Source organism: Lepidochelys olivacea (genome assembly GCF_965140295.1).
Source record: "Lepidochelys olivacea isolate rLepOli2 genome assembly, chromosome: 7".
Taxonomy (NCBI): domain Eukaryota; kingdom Metazoa; phylum Chordata; order Testudines; family Cheloniidae; genus Lepidochelys; species Lepidochelys olivacea.
Genome location: NC_140417.1, coordinates 18,821,665 through 18,834,300, shown reverse-complemented (window position 1 = coordinate 18,834,300; position 12,636 = coordinate 18,821,665). Strand labels below are relative to the sequence as shown.

At 44.5% G+C, this 12,636-nt stretch overlaps 1 long non-coding RNA gene across 3 annotated transcripts in view; it reads right to left on the bottom strand.

Annotated features, from left to right (window-relative positions):
• Positions 1–8,122: 8,122 nt before the first annotated feature.
• The window catches only part of LOC311523136, a 45,668-nt gene continuing 41,154 nt past the window's right edge, over positions 8,123–12,636 (bottom strand). For all 3 annotated transcript variants that reach the window (XR_014712275.1, XR_014712276.1, XR_014712277.1), the window contains exons 3-4: positions 9,276–9,520; positions 8,123–8,461 (exon numbers count right to left, since the gene is read on the bottom strand). This is a non-coding gene — a long non-coding RNA (uncharacterized lncRNA). The remainder of the gene's footprint in view (positions 8,462–9,275; positions 9,521–12,636) is intronic.

Here is a 12,636-nt window from a genome sequence, read left to right as displayed (position 1 = left end):
CAGACTTTATATACACACAGAGAATATGAAACAATACCTCCTCCCACCCCACTGTCCTGCTGGTAATAGCTTATCTAAAGTGATCATCAAGTTGGGCCAATTCCAGCACAAATCCAGGTTTTCTCACCCTCCACCCCCCCACACAAATTCACTCTCCTGCTGGTGATAGCCCATCCAAAGTGACAACTCTCTACACAATAAGAAAAGGAGTACTTGTGGCACCTTAGAGACTAACCAATTTATTTGACACAATGTGCATGATAATCAAGTTGGGCCATTTCCTGCACAAATCCAGGTTCTCTCACCCCCTCACCCCCCTCCCAAAAACCACACACACAAACTCACTATCCTGCTGGTAATAGCTCATCCAAAGTGACCACTCTCCCTACAATGTGCATGATAATCAAGGTGGGCCATTTCCAGCACAAATCCAGGTTTTCTCACCCCCCCCCCCCCATACACACACAAACTCACTTTCCTGCTGGTAATAGCTCATCCAAACTGACCACTCTCCAAGTTTAAATCCAAGTTAAACCAGAACATCTGGGGGGGGGGGGGAGTAGGAAAAAACAAGGGGAAATAGGCTACCTTGCATAATGACTTAGCCACTCCCAGTCTCTATTTAAGCCTAAATTAATAGTATCCAATTTGCAAATGAATTCCAATTCAGCAGTTTCTCGCTGGAGTCTGGATTTGAAGTTTTTTTGTTTTAAGATAGCGACCTTCATGTCTGTGATTGCGTGACCAGAGAGATTGAAGTGTTCTCCGACTGGTTTATGAATGTTATAATTCTTGACATCTGATTTGTGTCCATTTATTCTTTTACGTAGAGACTGTCCAGTTTGACCAATGTAAATGGCAGAGGGGCATTGCTGGCACATGATGTGCTGGAAATGGCCCACCTTGATTGCTCACGAAAGCTCATGCTCAAATAAATTGGTTAGTCTCTAAGGTGCCACAAGTACTCCTTTTCTTTTTATAAAACAAAAGATAAACTAATCCGCCTTGCCTGGTTTACCTATACTGGTTGCAATATTGGAGACTTGGATTAGGATGGGTTGGAGAAGATGGATTTCTGTCTGGCCTCTCTCAGTCCCAATAGAGAAAAACACCTAAAAAAAGAGCACAACAAAAAAACCTTCCCCCCCTGCAAGATTTGAAAGTATCTTGTCCCCTTATTGGTCCTTTGGGTCAGGTGCCAGCCAGGTTAGCTGAGCTGCTTAACCCTTTACAGGTAACGGGATGTTGCCTCTGGCCGGGGGGGATTTTATAGCACTGTATACAGAAAGGTGGTTACCCTTCCCTTTATATTTATGACACATACCATATGATATTGTGAGCAAATGGCAATGTAATGTAACGATCTCAGCCTTTTTAACTTCCTTGGAAGCTCAGAGTGTAATGTGTAAAACGTGTTTATATTACTGGACGTTTTGCCTAAGCACACACTACAGAGGGCCCTAGTATTCGGTGCACAGTTCAGTACGATCTATCCTGGGGTTTTCTGTAGAGACTAAGCCAATGTCTATGCTACAGTGACACAGCACAAAATTTTTCACACCTCTGAGCAAGTAGCTAGGTCAGGGGTCTCAATCACGTGGCCCGCTGAGTTATTTCCTGCACCCTGCCATAGCTCCCTTCACCCCCACCTTCGCCCCCATCTCACCCCCCCGAGCGTGCCACGTCCCTGCTCCTCTGCCTACCTCCCAGCGCTTCCCACTGCCAAACAGCTGTTTGGTGGCACTTAGCACTTTCCAGGAGGGAAAGGGGAGGAGCGGGGAAGTGGCACACTCAAGGGAGGAGGCGGAGAAGAGGCAGGGCCAGCGTGGGGATTTGGGGAAGGGGTTGGAATAGGGGCAGGAAAGGGGCAGAGTTGGGGCGGGGACTTTGGGGAAGGGGTTGGAATGGGGGCAGGGCCTCATGGAGGGGATGGAGTGCGGGCGGGGCCGGGGGCAGAGGCGGGGGCTTTTGTATCTTTGTATGAAAAGGTGTCAGTGATGCGGCCCTCGGGCCAATGTACTAGCCCTCATGTGTCCCTCATGGTGGTATGAGTTTGAGATCCCTGAGCTAGGCTGATCTAATTTTTAAGTATAGACCAGGCCTGAAGCCTGAATCATCTCTCACTAATAATGATTGCACATTGCTGCAACTTGCATGACTTCAGTGGAGCTATGTCTAAATAGAGAAATCCACCAACATTGGTCAAAATCAAAATGCTTCATTCGATCTGAACTGAAATCTTTCTCGAATCACCGACAATTTTTGTTTTCAGTTCAATCCAAAACTTACTTTTTTTTTTAGTTTTTAGTTTTTAAAATTGCTAATGAATCACACGGTCTGTTATCTACACAGCTCTACTCTCAGTCTGTATACAGAAAATGCACTGGTTTTAACTAAATGAGTTCCTACGTCGAGCTAGTTAAATCTGTGCAACCCTTGTGTGTGAGCACTGGGTTTAAGACTGCCTTATATTGATTTAGCTTAATTCTGTAACAAACTGATATTCACCTCCAAGCCAATTTAAGCGACTCAGGGTGGCATGTGACTCTGGACTGGGAATCTGAAGTTCTGGGTTCTATTCCTGATTCTGCTACTGATCTGCTGTATGACCTCAAGCAAGTCACTTCACTTCCGTGGGCTTCTGTATCCACTTCCATTTTCTGTCTGTCTGGCCTGCTTTGTTTGTCATTTCTTCCTGACAGGGACTGTCTCTCACTGTGTGTTGGTAGAGTGTGTATCACAAGGGGGCCCGGATCTCAGTTGGTGCTGCTAGGAACTATCCTCATAATAATAATTAATAAGGCACATCAGGAAAGCAGCCTGTGGAAGTTTGCACTGCTGCTGCCTATGCTGGTCTTGCTCAGTAGACCAAGGACATCAGCCTCCAAGGCTGTCAGTTCACCGTTTTCCTGTGTGCGCATTGTCATGCAACCCTCACAAAATGTCACCTTCTCAACCCAGTGGCATTGGACCTGATTCCTTGTTGTCCTACAGCTTGTGTTGCCATTTACATGAGTGCAAAGTGGGCGTAGAAATGCTGCCATTATCACTGGATAGCATTTTACACCCTCTTTATCCTAGTGTGAGCAACTTCACAAGTGACAAGGCAATGAGAATTGGGCCCACTGTTTTCAGGCACACCTTGGGCCAGATCCTCAGCTGGCGTCAATTAGTATAGCTACAGTCAAAGAAGCTAATTGACACCCATTGAGGATCTGGCTCTTTGTCTTAAAAGCCAATGTTTTGTGATGACTGCCCGATTTAACGAATGCTAGTCGCTTGGGCTATATCTTCACCGATAAAAACGTGAGGGTATTATAATACTCTGATAGCTAATTCGAGTTAGCAATCTCGCTGTGAAATCCTAATGAAGACAAGGCACAGGTGGTTTTTTATTTTTATGTAGTCAAAGGTCAAGGTCAACACTCCCCCTCTCCCCCCCGCCACCTGGGGTTTATTGTTATGAGTTTGTAGTGGGGCAGTCACCCTGCTCCGGTGTGGAATGGGTAAAAAACAGCCCTGGGAAAGGGCTGCCCCGGGGCAGCCAATCAGGAGTGGGCTGGGAGTATAAGAAGGCCTAAGGGAGGAGCTGGCATAGAGTCTCTCTCCAGCTGCCTGGGAGAAAAGGATACCTGAAGCGGAGCAGGGCTGGGGAAAGGCAAGAGGAGCTGGGGAGCTCCAACCTGGCAACTCCCCAGGCTGCAGGCCTTGTTAAAGGCCCAAGGCAGGTACTTGGGCTAAAGAGGTGCAGCCCGGGGATAGGCAGAGGCAGCTGGTCCAACCCCCTTGCCGATGATGAATAGCCATTACAGACTGCAGTTTGCCCCAGTGAGGGGGGCTAGATGACAACTGCCAGTAGCCACTGAGGCAAGGTGGGTATAGGGGGAGGGGGTTCCCCTGGGAGGGGACACCCAGAGTAAGGGGTACTGCGATGGGCAGAACCCCAGGGTAAGGGGCACTGGGGTCTGGGAGGGACACAGGGGCCTGAGGCAGGCGAGACATGGGCTAGCAGAGGGCGCTCCGAGGCTGGAAAAGTGCTAATTCCCAGACGACCAGCAGGAGGCACTGGGCCAGTGAGTCTCACGTTGCTACAGAGCTATATTGAGGTTAAAAAACGCTTGTTTCCACTCAGATTTAACAGCAAGAACTCCAGTTAACTGTCCATCTCAATGTAAAAACACTCCCAATTTTTTTGCAATGAAGACGTAGCCTTGATTTCAAATAGAGAAGTCTACATTTTGGAAACTCTAAGTAAACTGAGACTTTTTTTCCCTGTTAGAAGCATTGGAAACGCTTCTGTGCCTTGGGAACGCACCGTCTGTTGTGTTTTATGTAGTGAGTTATTTTTAAATTCCAGGGATTTTTATACTTTTTTTTTTTTTGTCTAGGGGAAAAAAGTAGCGTCACTTTTATGAAGGAATTTTCAGAAACGTTCAATTCCTTTCTCACTGCTCCCACTGGAGTCACTGACTTCAATGGGAGCAGACTTAGCGTAACACTGAGCTTTTGAAAATACCATTTGGAACTCAAAGGTGATGATGACTCTTTGACAAAGAGTCAGTGGCAAAGCTGGGATGAGAATTCCAGAATTTCTGATCCCAGTCCCATGCTCAGATCATGGGTGGTATTGGTCAGCTGACTGTGATGTCTCATTTGTCTATATAGCAGCTTTATGTGGATTGTAAACTCCTTAGAGGTCAGGGATCTGGCTGGTGTACATTTGTTAAGCACTCATTTAGTGCTACAGAAATAATTAATAATCAAGTTTGAAATCCCCATGCTCCTGGATCCAGATGTTCGAATCCCAGCAGGCCTGACTTGGCCTTTCATTCTTCCAAGGTCGATAAACCGAATACCATGCAGTTTACTTTGTGAGCTTGACCATTCATCTTAGGCCTTCAAAACCAGGATCCTGTCTCTCTTCCATGGACACTAAAGGTGCGTGGCCCTTTTTGTAGGAGCAGGGTTTTGCCCTAATGTTGTTTGCCCAAACGTGCCTTCCCGCTGCTGTGTGCTGTGAAACATCTTTTGTCTTCCTCCCCAGAGGTAACTGTTGTGACATTCTATACCTTGGGGGAGCGTAGTGTAACCCCCATATTCCTCAGTTTCATATAATCATGATTTCACATATAAAGCGTGCCTTGTAAGGTATCAGGGGAAAGGTTATGATCTGCTGAAAGTCATTTCTCTATCTGTATATGTATATCATTAATGAATATGAAGTTATGAGAATTGTGTTGTATGGTGGTCACTAAAACATGCTGTAAATTAAAGTGGGGAATCAGCCAGATATTAGCTCCCCAGAGGCAACAGCAAGGAAAATAACTAATGCCCGGGCGGGGTGTCAAATAGCCCATCAACAGCCATTGTCCAGCAAGGGAGCTACAATGCAATGACTCACTTGCATGAGGCCACACCATGGGAATTGCTCAACCTTGCTGGGTGACTAGCAATGCCCCCCAGACATGCCTGGACTTGTGCTCTCCAAGCACCTGGACTGAGGGTATAAAACAGACAGAGTGGACACATGCTGGGCCCTTCTCCTCCCCCCTCCTATACTGCAAGCAACCAAGACACCGAGAAGAAGACAAGACTCCAACAGAGGAGATTGGCCAAGGTTTAAGGAACAAACCTGTATATTAAGGACTGCAATATCCAGTGGGGTGAGAAAAACTGCTTAATCTAGATATTGCCCAGTCTAATAGGGTTGAGAGTTTAGACTGCGTGTTTTATTTTTATTTTTATTTTTGGTAACTACTCTGACTTTTTGCCTATCACTTAATATCACTTAAAATCTATTTTGGTAGTTAATAAATTTGTTTGTTTGTTCTACCTGAAGCAGTGGGTTTGGTTTGAAACGTGTCAGAGACTCCCCTTGGGATAATTTCTTCGTTAAATTGACGAACTCATATAAGCTTGCAGTGTCCAGCGGGCACAACTGGACACTGCAAGACAGAGGTTCCTAGGGTTGTGTCTGGGAATGGAGATATTGGCTAGTGTCATTCAGTTGCACAATCGAAGGAGCAGCTTACGTGCCAGAGGATGTGCGTGAACAGCCCAGGAGTGGGGATTCTCACAGCAGAGCAGGGTAAGGCTGACTCCCAGATTCAAGAATTGGAGTGATCTTGCAGATCACTGGTCCAGATAACACCAGGGGAATATCACAACTGTATCTATAAAAATTTAAGTGATTTCAGTGGAGAGGCCCTAAATAAGTGTGAAAATATTAAAGCACATACTGCTATCAACATTCCTTTCTGTACCAAGCCCAAGTGGGAAAAGGCTACTTGATCCTGAATGCCACAATGCTGGCATGCTAGAAATGCCCAGGCAGATTCCAGTGCTAACCAAAACTAGGGCAGCTCTTTTTTTTAAAATCTCTAGCTAGATCGTTACCAAGCAGTTACAGTCACACCTTCAACACACTAGAGCACATTCTTAGCTGGTGTAAATCGATGTAGTTCTACTGAAAATGTTGATTGACATCATCTAAGGATCTGGCATACTCTATGTAAATGAAGCGAGAGTGCATTTCTAGCTGTTTAGAAAAAATATATAATGCATTTCAGACGACTGTTGGAACAGATCTTCAGGGACATAAATAATAGCGCTGATTCTCAGCCCCACTTACATTTGACGGAGTTGCAAAAGCAGCACAGTCAGTTGACACATGGCAAATATTAAAAAAAAAAAAAAAGAGAGAGAGAGAAAAAGAAAAGATGCCATGGGTCTAGGGTGTAACTGAGCAACAGAAGTGTTGCTATTTTTGATGGAAATCTTTGAGCCTTTCTGATACGAATCCCACACAGTTGCATGTCTTGAGTAAACACAATGTTCCTTCTTTGCACAATTGAGATCTACTACTAAAAGGAACTGATTTGAAATAATATTGTTGGCAGTGCTACTGGTAAAAGGCCCTGCCTCCCTGTGAGTCTCAACGTTGTGAAAAGCTTCCTTAGTTTATAGATAAAATACCTTGTACATGACACTGTGTCTTTAATCTGGAGTTCTGCTAGCCGCTGGTAAGCATGTCACTCACATCGCAGCAAAAATCTTCCTTTAGCGGGGTTGGAACAAAAGCCTAACATAGTGTTCAAAAAAGTGTGGGGTGGGGGAGAAGGGAGACAATGATGACAATTAAATTGGATTTGCTGTGTGTACAAATTCTCAAACCAGAAGTGGGCTGTTGCTGGGAATAATGGGAGCAAATAGGATTTTTAAAAAGAGCACAACTTTCCTTTTTCATTTCTTCTGGACTGCCTCAAAGTCATCTTTGCATCACTGGTGTTCACAGCCATATCACCACTGTCATATGTCTCAACACTTGCTGTATAGCAGAGGTTGACTTACACGCTCCATTTGAAGAGGGAAATTAGCTTTCTTAGAGGAATTGTATCTGCCAGGACTACTGAAAATCTCTGCTTAATTTTTGTATAATAGATCAGTCCACAGCATTTGTCATGTGCTAATACAACAGAGTCACAGCAGTGGTGTTTTGTAGCATATATTGCAATGTATCACTAGAGAGGGATGTCAAATGTGTACCTGCCATAGGTTAATTTTGGAGTTGGGTGGGAGCTTGCTTTTTCCAGCTGTGCCCAACACCTGTGGGCTTGAGGGAGCATGTTAGGCCTTGATGAAAATTTTCCCAGTGCACGCTGAGGCTGGTTCAGAGCTGATTGAAATCTGCAAGAAGATCCATAGAATTCATTGGGTTTTCCATCCAACCCCTAAAGCTGGCCTAAAAAAGAGGTTGAACTTGTCATTGTAAGACTCCACTGCTACTATCACTGAAAGAACGTTATGCTACACGGTTTGGTGTTGCCTGGTTGTTGTGATTCTGGATTCTCCTTGGCCTTTTACTATGTTCCTTCTCACAATTGCCCCTATATATTTTTTCCAATCCACTTTTGCAGATGCTGACCCAGAATGAGGAAGGGTGTGGATAGGAAACAGGCAGACATTCCCAAAGCTGACACAGATTCTGCTTTATAGATCAATTCTTCATCAACCACTGTCATTGCCATCCAGAACCAGTGGAAAAGCATGAAGGAAACATGGTCACACCCAAGGATCGGTTATTATTTGAAGGACATAAGTCCACACTGTATAGAGGTCAAGCACAGGAGTTTATTACGTACAGCGTTGACGGAGTGTCACCTCGCTTATTAGGCTCAGAGACGCTGTCAATCAATTGATTTACAATGGAATATATGGATCTTCCATGGGCGGGGGAAAGTGACGGGGTAGGCAGTCCCACACCCCCGGATAGGTTTAGCTGCAAGACATGATAGCACAGTAGCCAATGGTTACATAATGTTTCCGCCCATGGTCTCAAGTTGACAAATTAACATTTAAGTAGTACTTTAATAAATGTATTAGTATAAAATATATATATTGAATTCTGATTTGGGGTCCATAGGAATGAAGTAGCTCCTTTGATTGTTCAACAGATACGTATCTAGGGGTAAAAGCAAAGAAACAGTGAAAGTACATGGCAATAAAGATTGTCTTTCAAGTTGTTCATCTGTGTTTTAAGGCAGGCATTGGTCCCTGGGAAAGGGAGGTGGGAGGAGTCCATATCTTATACTGACATGCTTGAACCTTTCATAAACTCAAGGTTGGATGTGGGAAGAACATCTCCCTACAGAAGAAACTGACACAACAGAAACAGGGCTTCTTTGTTCTATTTGCAACTTTTGAATAAGACACAATTATTGCCCCCAACATCTGGTGTTTGCTCACCAGGCATATCTTAGCAAAAGCAAGGTTATCTTTGGTTATTCTGCTTGCTCTTAGCTATTGCTAGGCCTCTGACCTCTTGACCAAACTCTGGACTTTGGGCCTGTACACAAATCCATATACCAGGTTATTACATCAGCAATGAATTTTAACCCTTCAGTCCCTCCTCTTGACCCTAGAGTTACCTAACCCGCCAGGTCAAATATACCAATTTAAATGTACCCAATTTATTTCAGAGTCGCCGGTAAAGCACCAATACTATTAGGAATGTTAGACTAGACACTCCCCACATAACTTGACAAAATAGCACCCAGATCCATCCCCAGGGGACCTTATCACCTGAGATGGCATTGCCCATGATCATCGCTTTAACCTCCACTGCCTGGTTCCGCGCCTTTGAGTACTTCACATTGTCCTGGTCCACAGTTTCCCCTATCAGGGTGTACAGCCTTCCCCAATACGCCTCTGGGCCTCGGTCACCAACTCCTCGATCTTTGCCTGCAGGGCCTGTAGACCTTCCTCTAGATACTTACTGCCGTAGTGCCATTCCGGATCCCATGTTAGGTTACCCGTCATTGGCGGAGTACGGTGGAGCCTCGTCCCGTCAACAGTCAGGGTCGCCCTTCGAGGAACTGTCATGCATGCGGATGGATGCCTTGAGGGGCAGGGCTTTCCATTTAGCTCAATGGAGTGGTTCTGGGCAGTCACACACCAGTAAGTACCGTTCATCTGGACCAGCTCCATGTGCGCCAGTTTCTCAGTGATGGCCACTTCGAACCTAGACAGATTCATTAGAATATTATATGGGCGTGTACTCAGAATTTCCTTATCAGAGTGGGTGCAGCATTCACTAGGATACAATGCTCTCTCAGTGACTCGGAGTATGCAACGCCTTCTATCTTAATAACATGACCCCTCCTCCATACTGGCAGGGAGGTCACCACCCTGGCTCGCTGTAAATGAGGGATGCCCAGAGGTACCAAAAGGTTAAAGAGTATACTGTGACCTGTCCAAAGTGGTCTTTGGACTCTCATTGATTCTCTGTTTCCCCATGCGCACGGATGGGTACTAGGGAGATAGGGTCCCACCACTTCCATAAGGGCTGCGTGGATCCAGCCATCATTATTAAATGTATCACTTGAGCAGTTTCTGTCTATAATCTGCCTGCATTTTGTTTTTGGAAGCAGCTGCCTTATTCAGTCAAAAGAACAGCTTTAATTCCATATAGTTATAAGGAGAACCTGCGGATAGACAATGTTAAGGGTCTAGGTCTATTGAGGGTCTCTCTGTCCTGTACTTGCCATGTTGTGCCAGAGTAGGTGTGATACTTTAGTCGTAGCTAGATTTGCTTGTTTGGGTGAAGGCTGTATATAAATGTAAAAGTAACACTATTATTTATTATTATGGACTAAGGGTGTAGTTAGTGAATTTGAAGTTTTGCATAAAAATCTTTGCCTTTAAGCTTAGGACAATTTCCCACCTCCTCTAAATTCTGCAAAATTTGACAGACTGCTTATTTTTGCCTCGAAAACATTCGCAACTCCATATTTATAAGCAAGATTTTTTGATGCCTTTTTCTCAAAATGGGTCTGGCTTTCTCCAAAAAGGGCCCATTTCCAAGTAGAAAAATTTGTAAAATATGGTAGATTGGACTCATTTGAGAATTAATAGTCAAATGCAAAACCAACAGCCTGGTATACACCTATGTTACTCCAATTTCATACTGGTGTAACCCCACTAAGGCCAACAGTCACTCCAGTTGTACACTGGTGTAACACGGGTGGGTACCAGGCCCTGTATTAGTTGAGTTTTGCATTTCACTACAAACTTCCATATGGATGGTCAATCAGACCTGCGCTGGTTGGCTGTTTGCTCCAGCCCTTTTCCCCCCCTTTACCTCGCAGTCTCTTAATCCCGGCCTCACTCCACACCTGCCCCTCCTACCCTCTTCTCCCAGCCCTGTTCCCCTCTCCACTCTTCCCTTCAAAATTTCCTTTCCCTTCACTTATCTTTCCATTTAGCTGATCCCCCTCCCAACTAATTCCATCTCTATAATCATGGAACTAACATGACATTTTTTGCTGCCATCACATTGTTCACTCCACTTGTGTGTTCTGCCCGTTCCCCTACCTTGTGTCTGTCTTGTCTGTTTACATGTAAGTTCTTTGGGGCAGGCACTGACTGCTACGCTGTGTCTGTACTGTTCCTAGCACGGTGGGGCCGCAGTCTTGGCTGGCCCTTAGGCACTGCCATAATAAACATGATTAATAAGAATTTAAAGTATTTTAATCTTTCACTGCTACTTTTCTGCTCACCCCTATTTGTAAAAATATACATGACACCGTCTAGTTTGTCCAGAGGGCCAGCTTTTCCATACTTGCCAATGGTCTAAGCCCTTGTGGTAGTGAATATTTTGGATAACAAAACATTTAACAATTGTTTTTTTTGCAACACAGGGCCTTTGGGATCAAGACACTTCCTAGTTTGCCTATGTAACAAACCTCTTCTGTGAGCCCTAAATGGACAGTATATTCTCCTTTTTAGACTGGTCCTACAGTAACACAAGCTGGAATTGTGTGGGATAATCACTACTTCACATTCAACTGAGCTAGTGAAGAAACTAATGCCTGGAAAATTAAACAGTGAGGCAATAATGCTGGGGTGCAGCTGAAAACTGGCAGTGTTGCAATTTTATTATTATGGAAATCTAATCACATGTAATCCACAGTATGAAACATTAATGAATAACTCAGCAATTTCAAGCCTTTCCTTAGTCCTCAAAAGCTTATTCCTCCAGGTAGGCTACCTACTGTGCTGGTCAAATTTCATGTGCTATAATCAACAACAGTGCTTAGATTTGTAGCAGTAGAAACATGTGGGTCAGATTCTCTGTTTCCCTGTACCTTGTTTAGTCATTTCCATCAGTGCAAAGTGAGTGTCAAATGCTACTCTCCTTATCTGGTAGTGTTTTACATCCACTTTGCTCATTGATGTCAATGACTATGTAAAATGCAGAGCCATGGATAATCAGGCCCTTTGTGTGCAAAACACTCACGCAGTTGTTGACCTGATATGAAACCAGTTTTGATTATTTAGGTTGAGCCGTTTTATAAGCTATACTCGTGTGTGCTACAATTTCCTGCTATACATATGGCCAATACCCCTCCGTCTACCCCATCCAGTTTGCCAAATTCTTTTGGATACCTTCAAACCTAGTAGTGTTTGCCATGATCAAATGCAATGTGTGACAGATGGCTGAAATGTGGAACACCTTTGTTCAGTTGTGTCTCATTCAGCAATTGACAGATTATATGACTAGTCATGATAAAACCTCTTGTTAAGGATGGTTCTTCTCACTGTTTGAACTAAATATACGATTTAAACCCCTCCCTACTCTCCCGGAAAAACAAATTTGATCAAGGGCCATCAAAAAGAACCCTCACATGGATCAACAGGAGGGTTTAAACTATGCACCTTCATATCAACAAAAGAAACCTGTAGAGTTAAAGGAGTAACTATTATGATCTATGTGGACCAGCCGCTAGGGGGGGGATGTGGCACACTCTTTGCCAGTGGACTTCCCAACTGTTTGGTAGGCAGAAACAAAATGTTGGGGACTGGGACTCCGGGGAACAGAGAGAATAACTCCTTCACCTAGATCTGGCATCTTTGTTCTGAAGGGCAGTGTGGCTGGGTCTTGAATCTTACTTATCAGGTTGGACCCAGGGTCTCCCAGAAGTCACCTTGTGCGGCCTCTCAGTTATCTTATTTGTAATGGGAACAGGAAAATAGTTGCCTGCCTCTTAGGATAATTAACGTTAATGGATTTTAGCCCACAAACTCTGCACTGCTGTAAAAATCTCCATCCTACTTTCCAGGAGAGCTTTGACGGTG